The sequence below is a fragment of the Eleutherodactylus coqui genome, chromosome 10 (assembly GCF_035609145.1).
Source record: "Eleutherodactylus coqui strain aEleCoq1 chromosome 10, aEleCoq1.hap1, whole genome shotgun sequence".
NCBI classification, from domain to species: domain Eukaryota; kingdom Metazoa; phylum Chordata; class Amphibia; order Anura; family Eleutherodactylidae; genus Eleutherodactylus; species Eleutherodactylus coqui.
The window spans coordinates 92072943-92098339 of NC_089846.1; the positions used below are offsets into that span (position 1 = coordinate 92072943).

A 25397-nucleotide genomic window follows, 5' to 3' on the forward strand; every position below is an offset into this window, starting at 1 on the left:
TTATTTGCCGCAGACTGAATTGTAGCGTGTGGCTGATTTAGGAGGATGAGATTATAAACTTTAATGTTCACCATTGATCAGAGCAGGGAACTAATATGTATCTGCGGACCGGTGAGACAGACGTTACTGCGGCCGCTTATATATTAGTACTGAAGCGTTATCAGACGAGTGGCCGATATCAGTCGCATACATGTCTATGGAGGTTATATCCGTACTGGAGCATTATAAGAGTAGCGTCTGTTATCAGTCCCATATATATCATCCCTGGGAGGTTATATATGAGTACTGGAACATTATTAAAGGAGCTGCTGATATCCGTCACATATATGATGTCTATGTGAGTTATATCAGTACCGGAGCATAAGAGGAGCGGCTGATATTCGTTTCCATCATATATGTGACTCATATCAGTAGCTCCTTTAAGAACGCTCCAGTACTCAACCTGCAGAGATGATATTTATGGGACCGATATAAGTACTGGAGTGTTATTAGAGGAGCAGCTGATATCAGTTACATATACAATGTAAATAGGTCTCTGAAAGTTTTATTAGTACTAGAGCATTATTAGAGAAGCAGCTGATATCAGTCTCATATATATCATCTCAGGAGGTTTTATTAGTATTAGAGCATTATAAGAGGATTTACTTATATAGCACCAACATATTCCGCAGCGCTTACAAAACAGGGAGAACAAATACAAAAACATGGTTACATGTAGTAATCAGTTGATTGATACAATAGGGGTGAGGGTCCTGCTCCAACGAGCTGACATATTACAAGTAATGGGGTGATATAGAAGGTAAAGGGGCTGGAGATGTGCAGGTATGGCGAGGTGGAGAGTGAGGGGTGATATACACAAACAATGGTCAAATTAGGCCATATAGTGGCTAAATTGGTGTGATTACAGGGGGCGGTTGATGGTGGCTAGCAGGGATTGCAGTCAGGAGGACAGGGAGCAATGTTATCGATAGGAGTATAGTTAAGTTTGGTTTAGGGGATGTTGTATGCCTCCCTGAAGAGGTGCATTTTTAGAGCATGCCTGAAATTGTGTGTGCCAGGGATTGCCCAGATACTTTGGTAGCGCGTTCCAGAAGACTGGTGCTGCTTTGGAGAAGTCATGGAGGCAGGAATGAGAGGTTCAGTTAAAGGGGCGCTTAATCTGACTTCGTTATCGGAGCGGAGGATGTGGGCTGGGGGGTGGATTGAGATGAGGGACATCCCTGGGAGGTGACATCAGTGCTGGAGCATTATAAGAGAAGCGGCTGATAGCAGTCCCATATAAGATATCTCTGGAAGTTATAACAGTACTGGAGCATTGTAAGAGTAGTGGTTGATATCCTCACCCAGGACCCCCTCTATTAGCACTCAATAACCAATAGAAGAAGATGGAAGTCTTACAAAGTTGATCTTGTGGGAGAAATGACCTTCGGAGCACAAATCATGAATAAAACATTTTAAGAACAAAACTCACACAAAGCCCCCAAGGTCACCCGTCAATAAAACATACAAACATGGAGTAAATCAGAAGGCGCACAAATAAAATGCTGGCCGGTAATTAAAAGCGGCCGCATCCATCCCCGCATTATCAGCTCATCACATTCATTGCTGCTCTAGAATAACAGACCTGCATCTGCAGTCATTACTGCGCGGCAGATAAATCAATCCTCTCAATGATGCTTTGAGCCATCCCTGCTCCCTTCTAAGCAGCCAGATATTTATTTCTGCCTGACACGTCTGACAACCTATTTACTGTAGGCAAATGGAAGCGGGCCTGCACCTTGTAACGGCCTCAACAATTCCCATTGTGGGGTGCATCTCCGAAGACGGATGGAGGCAATAAAGATGGCTTTATGGCCTAAGAGGCGGCTCTGAACTTTTCTATTTGTCTGACGACCTTTGGCGGAATCGCTCTTCTATTCACAATTCATAGATTGCGAGCTCTTGGGGTGATGCATGCCACAAGACACCTTAAAAGCAAATGCCATTAAAAATTTAAAAAAAATAAGTTATAAAACTAGTAAAATGAGGATGCTGCCTCTCTTTAATAGCATTTTTGCAAAAATACAGGGCGTGGATTCACACCAGTTCACTTCTCGCTCATCCTTCATCAGTTTTCAATGTGTTGCTGTTTGGGGGTCTGTTCTACAATTTTGTTGTTGTATATCTTTTGTGGACATTTTAGAAAAAAAGGGTCACACAGAAAAAAGGTATTTTCTACAAATGATTCTTCAGGAAATACCCCAAAATTTTGATTAGGAAATCTGCACTGCAGGTCAATTCAGACTGCGTGTTCTTGCCACATATGAGGTTAAAATTTCTAGGAATTTTTCTGGAGGTTAATCATTCTAACATTTAGGCACTGTGTACATACATTACTTATCCTGTACTGATCCTGAGCTAAACCTTGTATTATACTCCAGAGCTGCACTCACTATTCTGCTGGTGGAGTCACTGTGTACATACATTACTTATCCTGTACTGATCCTGAGCTAAACCTTGTATTATACTCCAGAGCTGCACTCACTATTCTGCTGGTGGAGTCACTGTGTGCATACATTACTTATCCTGTACTGATCCTGAGCTAAACCTTGTATTATACTCCACAGCTGCACTCACTATTCTGCAGGTGGAGTCACTGTGTACATATATTACTTATCCTGTACTGATCCTAAGTTATATCATGCATCATACTCCAGAGCTGCACTCACTATTCTGCTGGTGGAGTCACTGTGTACATATATTACTTATCCTGTACTGATCCTGAGTTACATCCTGTACTATACTCCAGAGCTGTACTCACTATTCTGCTGGTGTACATACATTACTTATCCTGTACTGCTCCTGAGTTACATCCTGTATTATACTCCAGAGCTGCACTCACTATTCTGCTGCTGGAATAACTGTGTACATACATTACTTATCCTGTACTTGTTCTGAGTTACATCCTGCATTATACTCCAGAGTTGCACTCACTATTCTGAGAGCCACTGTGTAGATACATTACTTATACCGTATTGTTCTCCGGAGCTGTACTCACTAAGTTTTACAGTTACTATTATAAACAGTCAGCAGTCTTAGACACCTATTAGGCACCCCAATACAGAACGAACGCCTACACACAGTGACTGCAGATTATGCTGTATCTATATGTAACCTGTATACGGGTGATCAGGGGCGACTGTTGAATTCTGCATCGGTGAAGGAGTCAATGTTGAATCATTAGCTTCTATTACGGAGTAAGTGGTGCTCAGACCCCAATAAGCCGGGGTCACACAGACTCTCCTGACAAACACCTTCTCCAGTGAAGCTTTGATTTACTGACAACTTAAATCATGAGGCTGATTGACTGATGTCCTTTAATTAATCAGCTTTACGATACTTATTGATATTTAGATGGTCGGCTTCTTCCTTCGTAAATAACCTGAGCGTCGTATCCTTCTCCTTGACTTGTATTACTGCACCTCCACTAGTAACCTCTGTGCAGACTGTCTGATCCTTCTCGGCAGCATGCAGCGCGACCATGTTCTGCTTCACACCTACAACATGTGCGGCGGCCCAGCTGTAAAGGTGCGCGCGATATACCGCTGGCCAGAAGGTTACAGAGATTACATAAGAACTATACCGCACAGAGTACATATTATGGAGTGATCCACTGAGGGATAACACATTCCAGTGCACATCTATACAGCTGAACCGGTCCGCTGATCTACATACCAAGATGAAGGTGAAAGACAGTTTCTAGCATCCATCAAGTAAATGGAAATCCATGAATATACATGGTCAAAAAAAAGAAGGAAAAAAAATAATAATCCAGCCACAAGAAGTCATTCTGTTGCATGCAGTTACAGATATGTAAATGATGAGAGCGGTGTGATTAGATGAACGGTCTTCTAACCAGAGACCCTAAAAGTGGCTGTATCCAAGCTAGAGGCGGTACAACAGGGTACTAGAGCCTCCATGCCTGACCATATCACATCTTGTATCCAAGCTAGGGGCAGTACAACAGGGTACTAGAGCCTCCATGCCTGCCCGTATCACATCTTGCATCCAAGCTAGAGGTGGTACAACAAGGTACTAGAGCCTCCATGCCCACCCGTATCACATCTTGTATCCAAGCTAGGGGCAGTACTATAGGGTACTACAACCTCCATGCCCACCTGTACCACATCTTGTATCCAAGCCACAGGTGGTACAACAAGGTACTAGAGCCTCCATGCCCACCTGTATCACATCTTGTATCCAAGCTAGGGGCAGTACTATAGGGTACTACAGCCTCCATGCCCACCTGTATCACATCTTGTATCCAAGCCACAGGTGGTACAACAAGGTACTAGAGCCTCCATGCCCACCTGTATCACATCTTGTATCCAAGCTAGAGGTGGTACAACAAGGTACTAGTGCCTCCATGCCTGCCCATATCACATCTTGTATCCAAGCTAGGGGCTGTACTATAGGGTACTAGAGCCTCCATGCCCGCCAGCTGAGGGTTTGAAACAACTGGATTCAGTCTAAACAACCCGATGTAATACACAAACAGTACATGAGTCCAGAGTGATACAATGTATCAGTGCAGCCATCCGGACAGGAGATTCACAGCAGGCTTTTCTATCCGATTTTGGCCGCCTGCACACGGGCGGATTTGCATTGCAGAACCTTGAGCGCATGTCCGCCTCCGGATTCCACTGCAAATACCGCCCATAGCATGCTATGTAAAAATGCAATTCTACATGAGGGGAAATCGATTGAAGTTAATGGAAGCAGTCCAACCAGCGGCCATTCGACAATAATTGCGGAAAGTTCGCAGGATCCGCGTAATCGCCTAGCAACGGCGCGGCATATTCTGTAATGTACATGTGTGGGATCCGCATGCAGAATGTGACCCGGTTGTGTGCGGGCGGCCTTTACTGGATGGGTTATGAAATTAAAGCAAATTGATGTGAAATTGATGCAGAATCTTGAACTGAAGTCTGCTTTTAAAGGAAAGATTTAATGGATCTGACAAAGAAAAAAAGAACAAAAGCACAAAATTGATTATTCTGCCATGATTTTGTCATTTTGAATTGAACAAACAGCTATGCGGACTGCGCCTTTCTCTATGTCCAAAGAACCAGAACCGTGACAGAACAGACGCATTAAAGCTAATGGAGATTTCTTTTTCCCCAAGGAAATCAAGCTTTGAACGGATCCGTTTATTTCAGTATTTCTGGTCCAAGAAAAGAAAGGATCAGAAGAACAGAAAAACTATCCAGGGTGTGAATTGGGCCCAATGCGCTGTGAAACATTTTTGCGCTGTTCACATCTGCGTTCTCTGTTGCAGATCCCATCGCATCTAATGGGGATATAGTACTGCGAGTAGCAATATTTCCAACCAAAACGGCGGCACCTGGACGGAACATGGCGGTCCCCATTGTTAGCGACAAGTATGAAGGTGTCGCCCCACATAGTGCTCATTGCCTCAGCGGATTCATGGCTAGGTTGCTACAGGGATGTGTCCGAGCCCCGCCACAATACAACTGCGTGGTGCAGCCTGCTAATGACTGAAAGGGGTTTTCCAGGACTAAGATATTGATGACCTGTCTTCAGGATAAATCATCAATGTCAGATCGGTCTGCAACTCGGGATCCCCGCTGATCCAAGCAGCCATGGCGTTCAGGCGCCCGAAACGTTTACGGCGCTTACCCAAGAACGGTCACTTCAATCAGCTGATCAGCAGTAAAGCGGTCCCAGGCTGTAAACCACTGATGATCTCTGAGGACGGGTCATCAACAGTTTAGTCCTGAAAAACCATTTTAAGAGTTCACTAGCTGTTCATCGTTAATGGTCGTACGTTTTTAGGTAAACCGTGATGTCATTAAGAACCTACAGCCAATACACTAGCAAGTTACATAAACTTGCATCAACAGCGGGGCTCTCTGCCATACCGGGGATGCAAGCTGTCCGCTAGGTGGAATCGTCCCTTTAGTTCTGCACAGGTGTTTATGCTGATGTGAAGGTTTCCATTCCCTGACAACAAGCAGATATCTTGAAGGAAAGATGAAGACTCTGAACATAAATCCCTCATAGGCAGCCACCCCCATATTAGGAGGGATCCTTCATGCTGGACGGGGCCTCTTCCTGCAGGCTACACAGTAGCAGAACGCACCGAGTCAGTGGGACATAGAAACACCAGGAGTCCAGCAACCTCGTCAGCTGAAGAGCGTCCCAGCCGTGCCGCACGGTTGCATCACTGACCCCTCTGGAAGTGTAGGGATCAGCTGGAGCCAAACTCATCCAGCACTGGCCAACAAAACAAACAATCCCGACATCATTTCTGAGATTATGAAAAGCCCAATAAAATAAGTGGACAACGGTCAAATCTGCCGGCCTGAGAATGAATCAGCAGGTGTTACGGGCGGCACAGAACGATGGCGAATCCAAGAAACGAGCATTCCTCCTCGCAGACACGAGGGGAATTCATGAAAATTACTTATTGCAGCCGTCAACCGGTCAACGCAGCTTTCATCATATTCCAGTCGTTTCTACTACGTATTTTCAGTGGGAATTTCACCAAATAGACGTTTCTGTGGTCAGAAGACTCGCCACGCCCTCCGAAGGACAAGGGGCGATAAATGGTGCAACTAGTCTCACGTGGGAACATTAGAACGGCCTTTCGGTATGTCAGCTGCAGACAGCGCAGTGATGTCTACCTGTTGGGAACCACATGGCGCTACTTGACCAATCACACTTGTCTAGAGTTCTGTTCATCTTGAACTTCCTAGTTCATCAATAGAATACCAAAACTACAGTTAAGACCGACAAGCTGAGAAGCTTTAACTCCCTTAATGACAGTCAATATGCCTTTTTACTGACCTCACTATTGGGCTTGAAACCTGCATCATACCTTTTTAAGGCTGTGGCTTAGCTGACCACTGACAGCCAGGCTCCAGTTGTAACTGCCAGGAGCAGAGACCCCTCAGATCCTGGAAGTTTAACCCTTACATGCCACAATCAAGAGAAACAGCAGCACGTAAGCAGATGACAGGGTAAGGGGCTCCTATCACCTATTGACACCCTGCAATGCAATGGCAAGGTACCAATGGGTTCCCAGGGCAGCCAGCAGCTTGCCAAAGGCCTCCATGTCTGCTGTGTTACTCAGACTATTAGGCCTCACCTCTGGCAGGGCCTTATAGGCTGCTGACATAGGCTTAGTAGAATACACTGCAAGCGATGCAGTGTAGTATCCTAGCAATCCAATTATCACATCTTCAAGACCCCTACAGGAATTAATAGTGTCAAAAAAGTTCAATTTTTAGAATACAAGTTTTTCGCGCACAAAAAAAAAAAAAGAAAGAAAAAAAAAAAACACAATAACTTTTCTAATGGATCAAGTAAGAAAAAAATCCCAGTTCAAGCCAAATAATAGATATTACTGCGTTCATAATGACCAGGACAATAAACATATTGTTATTTAAACGCATACGGAATGCCATAAAAATATTAAAAAGTAATTCCAGAATGCCTATCTTTTTTTAGTCGAACCCCAAAATATGGAATAAAAAGCAATTGAAAAGGTCACCTGTACCTCAGATTGATACCAACAAAAACTACAACTTTTCCTGCAAAAAACAAGTCTTCACAGCGCTCGCTGCCGGAAAAATAAAAATATGAGGTCTCTTGGAATGCGGCAAAGTTTTTCCTAATTAGGTTTTATACATCGTTTAAAGTACAATGACCAAAAACATGTCACAGCCTATTGAAGAGAGGTATGTGACAGTCAGCATCACTTTGTCTAGTCAGACAATTCTCCATCATTGTATCAAGCCAACTCCACCCCATGTTCCAATTCCAATCTTTCCATACACAAAAAATGTTTGCGTTGGTGTTTTACGTCCGTTTTGGATTAGCGTCTGTAGCCATTGTGTTACTTAGGCTGCCTGTCCACGGCCATAACGGAATATCGCTAACGATAAACCGCACGGGGGAGGGGGGAGGAGCACTGACAGATAAGCTCACCGCGCAGAATCCCAGTATGCCGCGACTTTAATCCCACAAGTAGATTCGCTATGATTCTCCACTTGTGGAAGTCTGGTTGCACTTTCCATAGTTAGCCTATGGAAAGCTTTTCATAGTGTGATCCGCAGGCGATTGATCACCGCCGATCATGCTATGACTATCGTCCGCAGACAGGCAGCCTTACTCTAAGAGCAGCATGGATCAAATGTCCTGATTATACTCATTTTTCTCTTTGCTGAACTACAAAGACCTGGGGTGTCAGTGGTTGTAAGATGTTTTGGACCTTGTGTATTGGCAATCTTATCCCTGTCCAATATCTTTGAGCTTCGGGACAGCTTCATAAACTATGGAACATGTTGGTTTTTGGCTAAAAAACTATTATTGTTCCAAATTCGTTTAAACACACACACACACACACACACCGTTTTCTATAAATCTGGCATCACAGTAATCGCACTGATCAGACAAAGTTATCATATTATTACTGAGTGGTGAACACCGGGAGAGCAAAGCCCCAAAAAACATTGGTAGCAGTGTAATAAACGTTCTATAACACATTATATGTACCCCAGAATGGGGCGCTGAAATCTACAACTTGTCCTTCCTACGGCTATGTCAAGGAGTTATGGCTCTTCCAATACAATGAAAATCACACAATAAGCCGGTCACTGAGGGGTTAATATACATGTATGTGTTGTATGAGGGGGCTTGTAGGATCAAGCACCAGCCATAACACGCTGGTCATACAAGATTTAAAGTGACAGTACGGCATACTTCTACACAGAGCAGAGCCGCCCGACTGCAGCTGTCGACATGGCAGCTGACGCAGATGTTTTCCCTCCTTTAGACGACTCCATCAGGCGAACGGTCAGCGCACAATATAAAACCGGCTCCGCCGCTGAGATTTTACTTTGGCAGAAGTAAAGTTTTCTGTCTGGAAGCCGTAAAAGAGAGATTTCAAAGGATTCAAAAATTGCTGCTATAAATTCTTATTAATCTCCATCTTTCCGCGAGACTCTAAACATTAGGCTGGAAATATAGCGGATTCCACGGGGAATGATCTGCAGTCTGAGAGTGAGGGGTTAAGTCTGAAGAGGGAGCGATCTATCATACATTAAGATGGAAAATAAAAGCTGCTCCAACTGCTGAAGTGTCTGACAGACTGGTTGCTATGGAGCCGCTGCCTGCCATTATCATGTAAAGACGGGTTGCTACAATAACTCCATAGCAACCGGACTGTCAGACAGGACTTGCATCATAGCTGAATGATCCCTGTGCTGATAACAGAGACCAATAGCAGCAGAGACACCGGGCCAGCCCTCACTTCTGGCTTTGGATTATTCATGTCGTCATGTAATGTAATGTACCTACAATGTGATCACAAATAAAGGGGCCGTAACTTGCCAGCGGCCAGGATTTGCATTACGATTAACGCTTCAACAATGGCGACCGGCTGCTGAGCCACTAACCAAATACCACCAATGGGACGGTGTAATAAAAATCTAAACCATCACTGAATGTCTTAATTTCCTTAAGGCAGTCATGTGACCTTTATACAGTCACCATGTAATTGATACAATGTTGTTTTAACTCCAGAGTGACACATTGTATCCCAATGGTGAACCATATCTACACATTGAACGGCTTTTTTTATTGGCCTTCATCTTGTAAATGGTCGTTTTTTGGTCTTCAGAATTGCAGCAATTCGCTATAGCATAGATCCCACCAGGTGATCAAACTGTTCGGCAGGAATATCGGCCCCTGCGGACAGGAAGCTTCTTGTAGTTGTGCAGATTAGCTAGCGGTGCTGACATATTCTGACCGGCTGACAGGAAGGAGATCACCAATTCATGCTGCTTGTGCCAAAATCTGACCTCCCATCAGCATGGGGCAACAGAAATCTGGATCCATCTGACTAGGGAATGTTTTTCTGCTGCTCAGTGATATAAGTTTTGCGCCCTTTTGCCCGCTAGAGTCTCGCCTTTCTGTTTCTCACACAATGGTGCTGGAACTGGTCATCCACTGTTATAGCCATCTGAGATAAGGCATGGCAAGTTGTATAATCGGACACGTTAGTTGGAGCACCAGAATTTTATTCGGCTGCAGCGCAGCGCCTGTTGGTCGGAAGAATTCCTGACATCCTCCTCCGACCCCTTTCAGTAACGGGTTTTTCAGTCCACAGTATCCCCTCTCCCTGGATGTTATTTATCGATCACGTCATTCTCTGTATACTCCTGTCAGTCTCAGTATACTTTCCACTACATTACACAAGAAAACTTCACAGGGTTGGCAGTCAAATCCCAGTCCGGCTAGTCTAGCACTGATGACCAGGGCTTGTTGGAAGTCGCTCCGATCGCTGGATTTCCCCATCTAATGTGGAGTCACACTGAAACTGATCCACGGAAAACCTTTCACGTGATTTTATGCTGCACTCTGGGGTCACGGGGAGAGTTTCCTAACACAGGGGACCCCAACTCCAGTCCTCAGGGACCACCAACAGGTCATGTGGCAATGTCTGAGGCACCGACAATAATTTCATCACCTGTGCAACACTGAGGAAATCCTGAAAACATGACCTGTTGGGGTCCCTGAGGACTGGAGTTAGGGAACACAGTCCTAACACATCCATTGACCGACTCCAAACCTCCTCCTTAAATTATTACGTTCTTACAGTGATGTAGCAATCATTAACCCCTCTGTGACTGGCCTATTTTGTGCCTTCAGGACCAAGTGATTTTCACTGTGGCATTACAAAAAGTCAGGAAAAAAGGAGTATCAAACATTAAAGGGTTAATGTGACCATCGCATTGTGACAACTACAAATGGTGGAAACGGAATTATAGCACCAGCAGTTAATGTTTGCTACATCTGTACAAAGAAATTACAGTAAATGCTTTTCCCTAATTTCCCTTGTAAGCCCCGCCGACCTCCTACAAGAAGCCTCCAGCGCTCACATTTATGATGCATCATTTACAGCTGCAAACCCCAACTCTGGGTACAGCGAGGTCACCTGACTGCGCCCCCCTGACAATCGATGCCTAATTTATAGAGATCCGACAACATTCTTATCGCGTGGGAAATAGTTGTCACGGAGATAAAAGCTACAAGCTGCTACAATGTAACAGGGAATAGATGTCCAAAACCAGAGCAGTCGTGTTTTGTATTCTGTAATGTTCCTACTCGCAACAATAAGATCAGACATCGTAGATATTTCTCGCTCCCCCCTCGCGCAGGTTACATTTCAAATATTAACATCCGCTCGTATATTTCTGCCTCCTGACATTACACCCCCCTCTTCTGTTTCATACTGAACCTATTACACATCATTCCTAATTACATGATTAGTGCTTTGAAGGGCAGAAGAGAAGCGATTTGCATAATTTAATCATAAAAAGAACTTAAAGATACAGATTTTGCTGTTCGTTTGTACCATTAACATTATCTGCGCGGCCTGGGGGGGGCTGAGATATTAATGTGATTAAACAGTATTTCTGCATTAAACAGGCGGCTGTGTGTCCTCTATTAGAGGAGGGCTGGAGGCAAACGCTAAATTAATTTTAGAAGACAATCAATTTTATGCTACATGACGGTAATAAATAAGAGCCCATCTGCGGCGGGAACCGTGCGCCCTGGGTGGGGACATGTGTCAGAAAGTGACACGCGCGGCCAAGCTCCATCTCTCCTAAATATAGACGCTCCACCAGATGCCAGCTCTGCCCCGAGTCCCTGAACGGGATTTCCTAGAAGTTCGGTGAAGCCACCGTCTCTCCTGGGCGCTGCCAAGCCCTCCTTCTAGACGCCATCATGCAGATTTACTCTATGAATGACCTCATGGTAAATATATACTACGTCTGTAGAAGCATTAGTCCCCCACCAATGGTTAAGCAATAGGACCTTCTCCTTAAAGGATATAGGCACCATCTACTGCCAGCAAAGAATACCTTCTTATCACCACCAAGAACATGAGACTGATATCAGCATCACTTCACAAACACACAGCTGAATACAGTGCATGGTGTCCCTTCCAAGAGGTCATCGCTCCTTCACCTCTACAACAGTTTTCTACTTCTCTTGCAAACCATTTCAGTCAAAGAATTTGCGCAACACCGAATAGCTCACTCAGTCCTATCTCCTTGTGATAATTTGCATATGTAGCAGCAGGTCTGCTGAATACTCCATCCCGGTCAGTGTGCACACCTAGTGATTTGTACTGAGGTCGGCCTCACTTACGGTTAAAACAAGCTGGATATTTAGATTTCACTGATCCAAGTGTTTCTACAGGTATGTCCAGAGTCGGGGAGGTACTCTCCATTTCTTTTGTGGTCTCATCTGTGCCAATTGGCCCTTTTTCTGTCCAGGGCTAGTACAACCCTCCTCCTTCACCTCCAAAATCACAAAAGCCTATTTCCAGGGCTTCTGTCCTGTCTGGCACCCTCTCTGCTCAGTTCACCCCCTCTTCCTGTGCACTCATTGCACAGAAAAAATGATCTTTTCTATCCAAGCATCAGCCAACCAGTCAACGTCTAGCAAACATGCTCCGATCCAGTAATTTTGGCACAATTTTTAGCACATTTTACAGTCCATCACCATAGCAACCTTTTAATCCTTTGGGGAGCCCCAGGTGACACACACAGTCGTCCAAAATGTCAAATATGACTAGTCAGAGCAGGTGTTACCTTTTATTACTCTATGCTCCAGGTCTTATGACCCATTGAAGATACAAGGACAGGGGTCACATTGACACTGACCAGTCTGCAGCTACACTGCCTCCAACAGCAAGCTGCGATGTTCTGCAGTGACAGAGAGGTGTCCCACCGTTGCTCTTCTGTGGGATCAGACCAGCCAAGCACCTTTGAGTCCCTGCACACATCAATGAGCCTCCGCTATGACAACTATCAGTCTGTCCTTCCAGCCTGCGGAGGCAAACCTGACTATCCGCTCACTGACAGCATGCAGAGATCTTGTGAAACACAAAGTATATTAAAAAGTTGCAGAACTTCTCATTATATGACAACGACGCAGGAAAACCCCTTTAATTCCACAGAAGGCACCATAACCGGCCTCAAACGATTACACTGTCAGTGATTTGGAAACCTCGAGGGAGCGCCAATCCTTCCACAGTGTAATGCGTGCGAGGAAGCCGCGTCCGTCCCGAGCCTTGTAATTAATTACTTCTTCAACCACTGTGACTGAGCTCTCAGTGTAAGACGTTAATGTGCCGCCTGAAGCAAAGCTGGGCGCAGCGTACGGATGTGTCATATAGCCATTTACAGAGAGCAGGAGGTGCCAGACCCGCGACGCAGCAGAGCAAACACGCCGCCGCTAGTAGTAAATCAACTGCGGAACATCCATTTAACATTTACATCTCGGATACAATAATCCTCGGGAATCGTAACGCCACCTTCAACAAAAACCGGGGCTTTTGGGGCATTTGCTTTTACGTAAGAAAAAACAAAAAAGACCTGAAAAAAAATTATTGCGCGACGCTCGTGTATCCTGGTGGCTTCTTCTTAGCCGCACTTTTTTGACTGCTTTTTTTTCACATCCCAGAGAGAAGCCCATGCAAAGATTACAAGGGAAAAACTGAGTAATCTACAGCTGCGACTGCGGGGGGGGGGGGGAAGAAAAGGCAAAAACTGCAACATACGAGACCACCACCATAAACATAGGCATCGGGGGGCATTCAAGAGGGGTTTACAGCAGAAAACTGATGTAGAAAAGTCACAAAATTTAGTCCAAGGCCTTCTTGTGCACAAGCTCTGCGCCTGCCTTACCACGTTTAGCGAAGTGGGCGTGGCTTGTTGCAGGAAGCGTGGCCACCCTATACCGACATTTATGTAGAACGGATGCCAGAAAGTGGTGTAAATTACGCCCCAACAGTACGCCTGGTCAGGACCTGGTGGAGATTTCGGTGAAGGCGCACGCAGCTGCCGGCGAGGTGATGAATACATGAAGACGCCTGCGCAGTTTCGTGTATTAAGCACACCATGCTCAGAGGAAAATGTTATTTAGCCCGGCGTCTGAAACGTAAGGCTTAGTAAGTTTTCCCCATTGCTTTATCGACTTCCACCTAACAGCGGGCAAAAAAGGGAGTCAAAAACGCAACTAAAAACACCATGTGAAAGCACCATCCTGTCTCCTCCTCCAGTCACATCTAAAGCTGAATCCACAATTCTGCCGTTTTACTGGGATATATCCGCACGCAGCAGGTATTTCTGCAACTCTTCCATTCACCCGAGCGGGATTGCAGAAAACCCTGCAGCCGCTGCGGAAACGAAGATCCTGCTGCACATCTGCCTCCAGTAAATGTACTTTTATACTCCAGTCACAGTCAAAGCTGCATTTATAATCCTTCTCCAATGCTGCATTAACTCACTTCTGCCCCCTGCTGCTTCACAGTCTGAATTGCCCTCTTGGTAACCAGTTGATCAGCTAAGTTTCAGCACTTGGTGTGAGGGTGAAGTGACGAGACTACCAGGCGGTAATCTGCTGGCCTCTGGCTACTGGTGAGTCAGTAGTTCCCGGATTACGGTTTATCCACAATCCCAATATAAAAACCTATTAAGAAATTTTCCTGTGTAAAGTGAGTGGAATTCCAGCGCAGTTATAATATGAATCAGTGCGAGGGGGAGCGCGGGACTAGGGTGGCAGACGTAGAGGGATGCCATAATAGGACTCCAATAGTCTGCCATCTGCCGGAGTACTGGAAGTCAGGAGCGGCATATAGATAAATATATGAAGATCTAACCAATAGCAGAGGGACGATGAGCATCCAGGGTCGTCATGCGCCAGATTATCAGGTAGACGCCCGTTAGGCATGGGGCTACTTCGATTACATCTGGGAAGACGCCGAAGAGCAGGCCAGAAGCTGCATGGCCCTCGCTGTAGTCCAGGCGGCCGCGCGAGCAGGGCTCCCAGTGTCCTCCTATAACAGAGCAGACAGACACGACCGCTGGAGGGATCTCAGCCCAAGAGCTCCTGAGGTTCTCCTCGGCTCCGGCAGCTATATGGCGGCTTCCTGGAGATGCGCTCAGGATAGACGCTCCTCAGTGGAGACTTTTAGGGTTCCTGGCGATGCTACCAGAGCGCTACGAGGATTTAAGTAAAAGCTACGCAGCTGCCAGGGATCCCCATTACTGCCGAGTTCCAGGCCATAAAGTCGCATTACTGGTCTGTAGCTAGGGCCGATATACCTGCCGCCATCCAGCTGTTCGTGAATTACATCTGCCTCCGCGCTCGGCTGAATGGCGGGTCATTAAGGTTTGCATTTTTCCTCTAATTCCAATATATCTGATAAAATAATAAGATCCGGCGGGCGGTTTCTCCGCTCGGCTGCCGCTCTGCGCTCCGGTCGGACAGACGGTTGCGTGCTTGTTGCTATAATTTTTAATCTACTTTCCAAGTGTCCGTCTATTAAACATTGACGAGGAAGTCCTATTCCCATCGGTGTCACCTAAATTATTTATCCCTCATTCGAGCAGCAGGACACAACTGGCGGAGGCCGTAGCTTAGATACCTCCTGCCCGCCATGAATTATAGATGCTTACAAAACATCACTAAGTAATCAATAGATGAGGAGCTTCTCCTGCGCAGCACCTGGAGGCGGAGCCTAGAGAGGGCGATACCCGCACATAGAAGCGGCGGGGAGTCGCAGGCTGCCGGGGGAGGGGGGGCTGACTGCACAATCTGGAAAGGAACAATTGTACCATGCAGAGTTCTGCCAGCTTCCAGTTCATCTCCCCCTTCAGTTCCTCCAGATCTCTGCTTACTGTCAGTGAACGAGAACATGTTAGTTTATAGCCAGGTAATGAAAACTCACCTCAAACAAAACACTCTCCAAAGCTACAAACAGGGCCGGACAACCCTCTGTGAGCGGCACAGGCCGGACTACATTGTTACAGCTTATACAGGCTGGATGCATTGTCACAAACCCCCAGCTGCAAGAATTACTACATCTGTATAAATGAGCAGCTTATGAATGCAAACAAGTAGGTTTCAATTCATAGACAGCAAGCAGAGGTTCCATAAAATGAGCACAAAGTTACTTCATCATATAATAACTCGCATCCATTTATGTAGATGTGACGCCAGGAGATGCTATCTGGGGGGGGGGGGGGGTGTCGTGCCTCTAATAGAGCAGGAGGTCCCGATTTGTGTTGGGGGGGGGGGGGGCTCTATACAACATATCAGCAACTGATATGGATTTGGGAATCAGTGCCAATTGCCAATTACTGATTATATCTTGTGGCATCTGATAGAACTAACAGGATATCTGGTTATGGTGGGACAAGTGCTACACGACCATCCAGCTCTGGGTAACATTTAATGGACGTCTGAGGCTACAGTTTACGCTCCTTCCTGTGCTTTACACTGCAGCTCTGCTCACCATTTACACCAGCGGATGATCGCTCAGACTCTTGAAGTGACAGCTTTGAGCGATCATTTTTCATAAACTATTAAGTAGCTACTCAGCTACTAAGTACCAATTAAGTCTGCAAATGAAGCCTTCACTGAGAGCAGTTAATAGCAGGAGGGCTCTTATCTGCGCTCAGAGCCTTTGTGTTCCACAGGGAATCAATGCTATCAGCACTCCCCGTGGAGAACTGCTGCTATGAGTGAATGGTTTTTAGGTCAGACTGAATTTAAGGATCAGCTAGCAGTGCCCGATTAGCGCACGATGGGCAAACATTTAAACGCCGATTGGCGATTTTATTTTTAAGCAATCGGCTGGTGTAAATGGGCCTTTAGATCAGTTCCCGTGCATCAAAGGGATTTTCCGGGACTAAAGGTACCTTTACACGGTATGGCTGTCAGGTGGTAACAGGCGGTATACGGGAGCAACAGTCATCTGCGAATGGAAACGCAACAGGAAGGAGATCTCCTCCGGCCGCCTACCTCCATTCACTACAAACATGCAGTTGCTCAAAAATTGACCAACTCCTGTTTACACGGCCGGCAGTCACTCGGTTTCCAGTTATGCAAAAAACCAAGCAACTCCAGCAAGGCAATTTTTCACTCAGTGTCCTGCAGCAGCGCGTGTCCACAGGATGATTCTTGCGTGATTTCGCCATTTCAGGAGATAATCATCTCGTATAAAAGGTATCTTAGGATATTGATGACCTGGCCTCAGGGTAAATTGTCAATATCTGGTTGGTCTGATCCACTGCTTAGTAACTCGGCGGAGCAGCTGCTTGAGGTATCCGTGATGCTTTGGCGAGTGCCGTGGTCAGTTCACTGCATATCAGACAGCGCTATACATTTCATAGTGGCTGCGCATGGTATAGCAGCTCAGTCCTAGTTACTTGCATGTGATTGGATGCTTGTAGAGCATGTGACTAATGAACGTGTCGGGAGGGTATCGATGGCGGATTATGGCATAGGTTATCAATTCCTTAATACGGAAAACTCCTTTAAGAGAGGTTATACAGGAAAAACAAATCCTTACCTGACCCAGACCAGTTAGGCAGTGCGGGCACCTCCACTTCAGACATCGAGTCAGCGGTGTGACATCACCAAAGAGGGACGCCATATCAGCATCGGCTGACATAAAGCAAGCCGGCTCAGTTACTGGAATTAGCCGCTGGGAAGTGGGGGGCGAAGCTCTGTACCATGTGACCTGGGGCTGGAACGGGGCTGCAAGTGGAAGTCCTGACACGGCTGAACTTCTCTGGATTCCCCTTTCTGGATAACCCCGCAAGGCCGTATCTACGCAGTCAGGCGCAATATTTGTCCCAGAAACTCGATCCGATATAACTTCTATTGCTCCAATCTTGTGTGCGATATGTTTTGTGAGAAAAATCGCATCGCAGTGAGATCTGATATTTTTTCTTACCCCCAAAAGAAAATTATGGGGCGAGATCGCCCCAAAAAATGAGGCATGCTGCGAATAAGACATTATCACTGCGAAGGAGAAATCAGCCACGTAAATAGACCGATTGTAAATAATGGGTGCTGTCTGAGTGCGAGTTTTGTGCGTCTCACAATGCACAAAGCTCATATCAGCCATGTGACTAAGGCCTTGCACAAGCGCCACTAGAGGTCAGCGTACGGAGAGCCGATTACAATTACAGTATCGCTGTGCGAATGAGATCTAAGTGATCACTGCGGGCGGCAGAATGGAAAAAAAGAAAAAAACTAATACGGAAAAAAAAATGATTAAAACCGGCATCGCCACCCGTGTTCTGCGCATATGTGTTAGGTTTATTGGGAGCGCCATACTTCACTTCCACTACAAGGCTCCCTGTTAATCCAATACAACTTTTATACAAACCCATAAACAGCAGCGGTGAGACAACAGCGCAGATGTTCACCTCTAATGCAATTTCCATCCAATTTCCTAAGTGCGGTCCGCGTGCCGAGCGGCTTAGCGTTGTGTTTAGCTTGCAAATTCTTTTAATAAATAATGAATGCAATAAAATGGAGAGATCAATGGCAGCTGAGAAAACCGTAAAACACGCCACGCGGCCCGGCCACTGCTGATCTCAAACTTTAATCCGGAGACCAATCAATACGATTTTTCCCCTCTGCGCTTTCTCAACCTGTCACAGCGCGAGCAGATAACCTCAGTGCAGATACCCAATATCAGCCACCGGAAACCCGAGCGTACACAGAGGTCCCGCTAAGCCCTACACGGGCCTTTAACTGCTTCAGAGAAAGCGACATGAAAACCGCTTAATATACCGCAGAGGATACGTCCACGAGTCCGGGTCACATGTCGCCTGTAGAGCAGCAAGCAACATCCTGTGCGGCAGGGAAGGCGCTTCATACCCCATAAACCACCATGTAGAAAGAAAGCAGATCAGCAGCATAGATGGCAGAATGAAGCACCGCAGACTGCGCCATTTCATCCGCTAAAATAACGGATCCGGAACAGAATAAATGTAAACTGAAATCATTCAATTTTATTGGCAAATCCATTGAAAACAATGGCAAGAGATGTATCAGTGTAACTCCATGCTTGTACTCCAGCTGGGTATTCATTTTACCGACCTCAGAAGGATGGAAGGCTGAGTCAACCTCGATCCGGCTACGTAAACCATGAACCTGCAACCTTCAGGTCGTGAGCGAGAGCTTAAACTGCACTTCTGCTGCCTTAACGCACTGCGCCACATGAGACCCTTTATATTCTTGTACATAGGGGGCAGTACTATGGTAGTTATATTCTTGTACACAGGGAGCGGTATTATAGTGGCTCTATTCTTGTACATAGGGGGCAGTATTATAGTAGTTCTATTCTTGTACATAGGGGGCAGTATTATAGTAGTTCTATTCTTGTACATAGGGGGCAGTATTATAGTAGTTCTAGTCTTGTACATAGGGGGCAGTATTATAGCAGTTCTAGTCTTGTACATAGGGGGCAGTATTATAGCAGTTATAGTCTTGTACATAGGAGCAGTATTATAGTAGTTATATTCTTGTACATAGGGGGCAGTATTATAGTAGTTATATTATTGCACATAGGGGTCAGTATTATAGCAGTTATAGTCTTGTACATAGGGGGCAGTATTATAGCAGTTCTAGTCTTGTACATAGGGGGCAGTATTATACTAGTGCTATTCTTGGACATTAGGAGGGAATGGGCTGTATTATAGTAATTATTTTATATAGGAGACCGTATTATACAGTTACCGAAATGTACTTCCCTAATCTTCTGCTCAGTTTGTCAGGGTAGTAGCTGAAGGAGTTTGATAAGTATTTGTGAAACTCGGACTTGTTGCCCCTTCCCCTCCTTCTGGCGGAGTACACACAGAGTACAGGAGAAACATCCGCTGGTAATGAGAATATGAAATCATTGCTCCAGACTGAGGGACATTCAGACTGATATATATACCGGAGGGTTGGTTGAATGTTTCATATAAGGCGTCTTTCCCATCTCATTCACGGATGCTTTCAGTATCACTGATGGTTCATGCGGCCTGATATAATTCTTCAGAGATTTCAGGTGTCATTTCCCTTTAAGCCCCATGAGATCTGCTCTATTCCATGGCGGCGGCGATTACTGTGCGGAACTTGTAGAGAAATACAAATTGGATGTATGTATCTAATATTTAATCTGCAGGAACCGCGTGCCTAAACAAACCTCACATTTCTATTAATTAAAACAATGCGGGTCATAAATCAACACCGAGGAGCAATAAGCGACTGTCAAAACACTTTGTACCAAGACTGAGTCCGGGGGGGGGGGGGGTGTTCGTTTAACAATTCCTTCCATTTGTGTAACCGAGAAAAGAAATAAAAAAGTCAGTCTCCGCTAAGATCTGAAACTTAAGGCCGGGGTTATGTGGAGACTTTGTAGCGCAACCATTAGTGGCGGCTGCAGCCCACAGCATCCCAGCACCGCAGCGGCAGCTAAAGAGTTAATTGTAAAGTCGCACAAAGTCTCCATATATTTACAAGATTGTAATCTAGTTTAAGAAACTCGGTCCAACATCGCACTATTAGACATGCAATTGTGTCGGTAAGTGCAATGTGGTTTGTGAGAACAAAGCAGCAAACGGAAGATTTCACACATTTCAGTGGGAAAATGTAAAAATCCCATCGCACAAAACTCGCCGAGACACGAAAGGACAACGCGATTGGTTACTTTGTCCAAAGAAAGTAATGGAGAGTTTTCGGCGGTAACTCCGAATAATAGAGCATGCCGCCGTTCTTGCATCTCATAGCATCACTACCAGAGGAATCATGTGAGTAGAGCCGGCAGATCATTAGCTCTACTTTGTGCCAGTTCTGTATCTCACAATGCACTAAACCCGCAGCGCCATGTGTATACGGCCGGGGCACCTCCACGCGGGCGCTAAACTCCAACAAGTTCTGCCCTTCACAGGAGCGGTTTTCACTCGGGCCAAGTTAGCAAAAAAATAAAGCACTGCCTGTCTCCCCCAAGAACGGGGCGTGCGATGTGCGCCAATCAGCCCAAGAGAAAAACCGCTCGTCAATAAGCATCTAGAAATCAGCGGGTTATTTTCACGTGCGCGGTCCGTCCAGGTCATAACTGAATGTAGCTTACGCAAGAAAACCGCCCCCGTAAATCCGACTAAAGGCAGCAAAACTGTCAGTTGTCGGCTAACGTGAGATCAGAAGACTCAGCAGGTAAACGGGCGGATGATTGGGCGACGGCTCTATCATTCAGGCTGTTTACAGCCTTCTCCCTCATCGCTGGTCGCTGCTCACTACTTGGCGCCACTCTTCACACTCCTGATCGTCCGATGTTTGTAAGGACCGTCCACTCTGGGACGTTCGTGTAAGTTTCACAAATGCAAAAATTGTGCAAGAAAAAAACAAAACACGTTTTTAAAAAAATTTTTAAGAATTGCATGTGTATGTGCTTTTTATTCTAAATTTACTGTTCTAATGAAGTTCTGCAGTTTAAACCATTATAGCCTGAGGGGTCCGTGAAACGTTACGTTTTCATCCGTGTTTAGGATGATCATATGCCAGTGTGGGCGGCCCTTTACAGGCCGCCGCTCCGTTATTTTGCGGGTCCGCAGGATGATTGGCGTTGACGCTGTGACAGTCGAGCTCCCTGCCGTGGCAGAACCTTTACTGAATGGACGCGCTCTTCTGTACAGTCTATCAATCATTCATAGCTCCTGTAACGTAATACATTATATTGTTACACTTTTTATACCTTCACTTGTTAGAAGGAATTAAGAGCCTTCAGCAAATACTAAGGACGGAGGCAAGCCTTACATGGGAGCGGACGGCAGCCAGTCGGACAGTATCAGGCTTGGCTCCCCGCTGAGATGACTATTCTGAGGCCCCCATATATCATATCTATATACACACACACCAGGATGGGTCATCCATAAGGTCTATAACTGTATTCCTGAAATCTAATAGAAAGTCATCACCACATGGGGGCGTCATCTGCTGCTCCAGGGGCCCCTCCGATATACAGCGGGTCCTACACTGAATCTATAGATAGTGATGAACAGTCCGGGGTTGAGGAGAATGAAGAAACCAAAAGGGGACGATTGATGCCAACCCGGATTATAGAGGATAGTGTAGGAGCCTATTTAAAGGGAACATGTTCTCTGACCACAACCGCTCCTAGAAAGCAGAGCTTGTGGCCACCGGATCTTTCAAAAGTTTTTGGTGATTTTTTTAATTTTAATTTCTGATAACCATTTATATTTTTTTTTTAAAGTTTGAAATCCTGTATTTCTCACAGACTAGAAAGAGGGAAAGAAACAGCCAGACGGAGTCACCATTCATAGAAGGTTAGACTTAGTGGACAGAGAGGGGAGGAGGTGAGCGATGACCTAGTAGTCTGACGCTTCCTATCCTGTAGAGAAAACTTCTCAGCCATCATCTCACACAGAGGCGACACCTATATAGTGATCACACAGGGTCCACCATTTGTAATAGGTGAGCTCACAGCTTACCTCCTCCCCTCTCTGCACAGCTAACACCACTCCAACAGATATTGCAGTTTTCATGCAGAAGTCCTATTGACTTTCGCGCTGAAGCAAAAAACGTGGAAAAAAGTCCAAGAGAAAATCTCAAGTGGCAGCAATGTTTTTGTGAGGGAAAAGCACGGCTGATGCTTAAAAAACACGGGGGGGAAAAGACGCAATTTTCTTGGCAAAAGTAGCGATCGCCAGTGTGAAACCGCCTTAAGGCCTCGTGTCCACGGGCGGGTTCAATGTGCGTACCTGTCCGGGTCTTCTTTTTTTCTGTACTGCTGATGTGTACGAAGTGCCGGCTGGCGCGCTGCCGCACATGTGCAGAGCTTTTTTTTTCAAACCCCCGCTTTCCCGCGGAATCTGCAGTGTCAACAGTGGACGAGTGGATCGGACGGCTTCCATTGACTTCAACAGAAGCTGTCCATGTGGGAATCGCACTATGGCCACATGTCCACGGATTTCCGCTGCGGAAGAACATTAAAAGTCATTGTGATTTATCACAAGACTGATATAAAATGGAAGTTTCAGTGCGAAGATTCGCAGCGAATTGCAGCATGACGCTTTTGTATTATCGCAGTGGATTTCCACTCGTGGACAATGGACTGCGATTCCCATAAGCGTCTTATGGAGAGCGTTTCATGCCGGACCCACGTGCGGGTTATCGCCACGGATTTCGCAGTGAATCGCCTACGCTTCCCTACGGGCGGCTTGAACTGCCAATCTTCCACAAATCAAATCTGCCTGTGGAATTGGGCGTTACGGCTGATAAATGCCGTTCAGGCAAGATGGCCGCCTCCGCAATTAAAAAAAAAAATCTTTAAATTCTGCAAATCAGATAATAAAAATGAAATCAGCAAAATAAAAATGTTAAAACCAGATGGTGAAATAATACATCCCTTTAAGAATGGCGCACCACGTAACTGTCGCCACGGATACGAGAAGTTTTCTTTTCCAAATTGACTCTTTGTATCGATTTGTCCATAAATGTAACAATTCTCTGCTGATACGACGGTGCCGCCGATCTGCTGAGGATCCGCCATGCTGCGCCCGGTGACTGAAGGATCGCCATCTGTGACGCGCATTTCCCCGTAAGCTGCAGGTAATTTGCTGCCGGTGATTGATTCATGGTATCTTTACGACCAGTGGCCTCAGCCGCGGCTCCGGCAGGTTGGAGGAGTTTAATAAAAAGGCAGAGATTCTACAAATCTTGCAGCGAGCAGCTGCTTCCCCTCGTCCCCGCTCCTCCCCGTGCGTCCCGCGAGATTGATAGGTGACATTTACCAAACGCCATAATCGTTCATTATTCGCCGCTGTCACTTTCATTACAGTCAAATGTTAATGTGAAAATCGCTTCACCAAACGCCCCGTTGTCCTATTGATTCTTCCCCGTTGTTCAATACGAAACCCGGGATCAGGATGACAAGAGGCGTCCCCTCCCCCAATGATCCTGGCGAGATTTATTACATATCTACCTGGAAGGAGGAGATCTGACGAATTTATCCTACAGCCAAAAACTCTACTCGTGGGAAAGAAAGCCGGCTGCTATTATGGGAACTCTTCTGGGTCTTACCGGGCCGTAACACAGCTTTCCTGGATCCCTGAGCGGTAAAACGCCTTTGTTCTGTAGCACTGCAAGTCCCGCCCCCAGACTACCGTAAAGCGAGACAAATAAGCTTTTTCTGGAGTGTCAGAAAACGGGGTGACCATTTAATGGCAGCCATATTAGTTTTCAGCCTGCTTTCCCAGAAGCAGATAACGCTTAAAGGGTAGTCCTGTTGTAGACCATCAATAGGCTATTCTTGGGCGAAGTCATCGATAGAAGATTGGTGCTAGTCCGCTGCCCAGGCCCCCTGCTGACCAGCTTTTCGCTGGGTGCACTTGTCTGCTGAATTCTGCAAGAAGCAAACAGCTCTATTCTTAGTGTAGTGGTCAGACTTGGTATTGCAGGCATTGAAAGGGATGGGAACTTTACCTGCAATACCAAGTTTAGCCATCACAGTAAGAACTGAACCGTCTGCCAGGTAGGTGTGCCTATGTACGGAGCAGATTTCTGCTGGTAGCAAACAGCTGATTGACAGAAGCCCTAGGCAATGGACCACCACCCATCTACTGTCATTTGTGGGTCCATGGCGTTAGTTTTTTTGCCAATGCCACTAATGGCTTTTTCTCCCTATACAAATTTCTGTAGAAAAAAACAACGCCAGAGGAAGGGGGGTGGGGGTGGGGAGGAAAGACAGTAAAAAAAAAAAAACACATCACCCCCCAAATTTTTTTTTAAAAAGACCTAAGGAAGCCTCAGGCTCTATTCCCTTATTGAGAATCTTTCACAGTACGGAATCGGCTGCGGATTGTGCAGCAGCTCCAAGACAAGATCCACCTTGCACGCTTATTTTGACCATTTCACTCCATTTAAAAAAGTGAAATCCACATTAAAAAAAATCTGCTGCATAAATTGACAGGTTACAGACTTACAATCTGCGCCGCGGGTCTACTGAGGTGTGGGTGGCATCTCTTGGAACCCCACTGTTGGTACTGTCAAATGCTGCAGATTGTCGGCAGCCAGCCAACCCATCCTGTGCCTGCAGTAAGATTATATGGTATGGGGGGCCTCGACTGTCTCCTCAGTTAGGGTCAAAGACCCCAAGTCTGACCCAGCCGCGTGTCCTAAATCTGTGCAGTAACCACAGCAGCTCCGCTACAAGGGAAAGTACCACAAGGCTGTCTAACCCACCTTTTTGTAAAACTGCCACTTTTTTTTGCATCTTGACCCAATCCAGATATTTTCTGCAGGTCATTAGCAGAATATGAAACGCCCTACAAAAATTGTAGTTTTTGTAGTTGGTTTTCATACTCACTATTACTGGGTTTTTTGGCCCATGGTCATTTTTGCAAATTGCAGCATGGTTCAGGTTCGGCATGTTTCTATACGCCTCTTAATAGGGAAAGAAAGAGTCTAATAAAAAAAAAATAATACACACACACAGACAGAAATCTAAGTTA

The 25397-nt window shown here is 45.8% G+C and overlaps 1 protein-coding gene across 7 annotated transcripts in view; it reads right to left on the reverse strand.

Moving 5' to 3' along the window:
- DACH2 (dachshund family transcription factor 2) overlaps positions 1-25397 on the reverse strand; it is a 322480-nt gene that overhangs the window by 282359 nt on the left and 14724 nt on the right. The window lies entirely within an intron of this gene.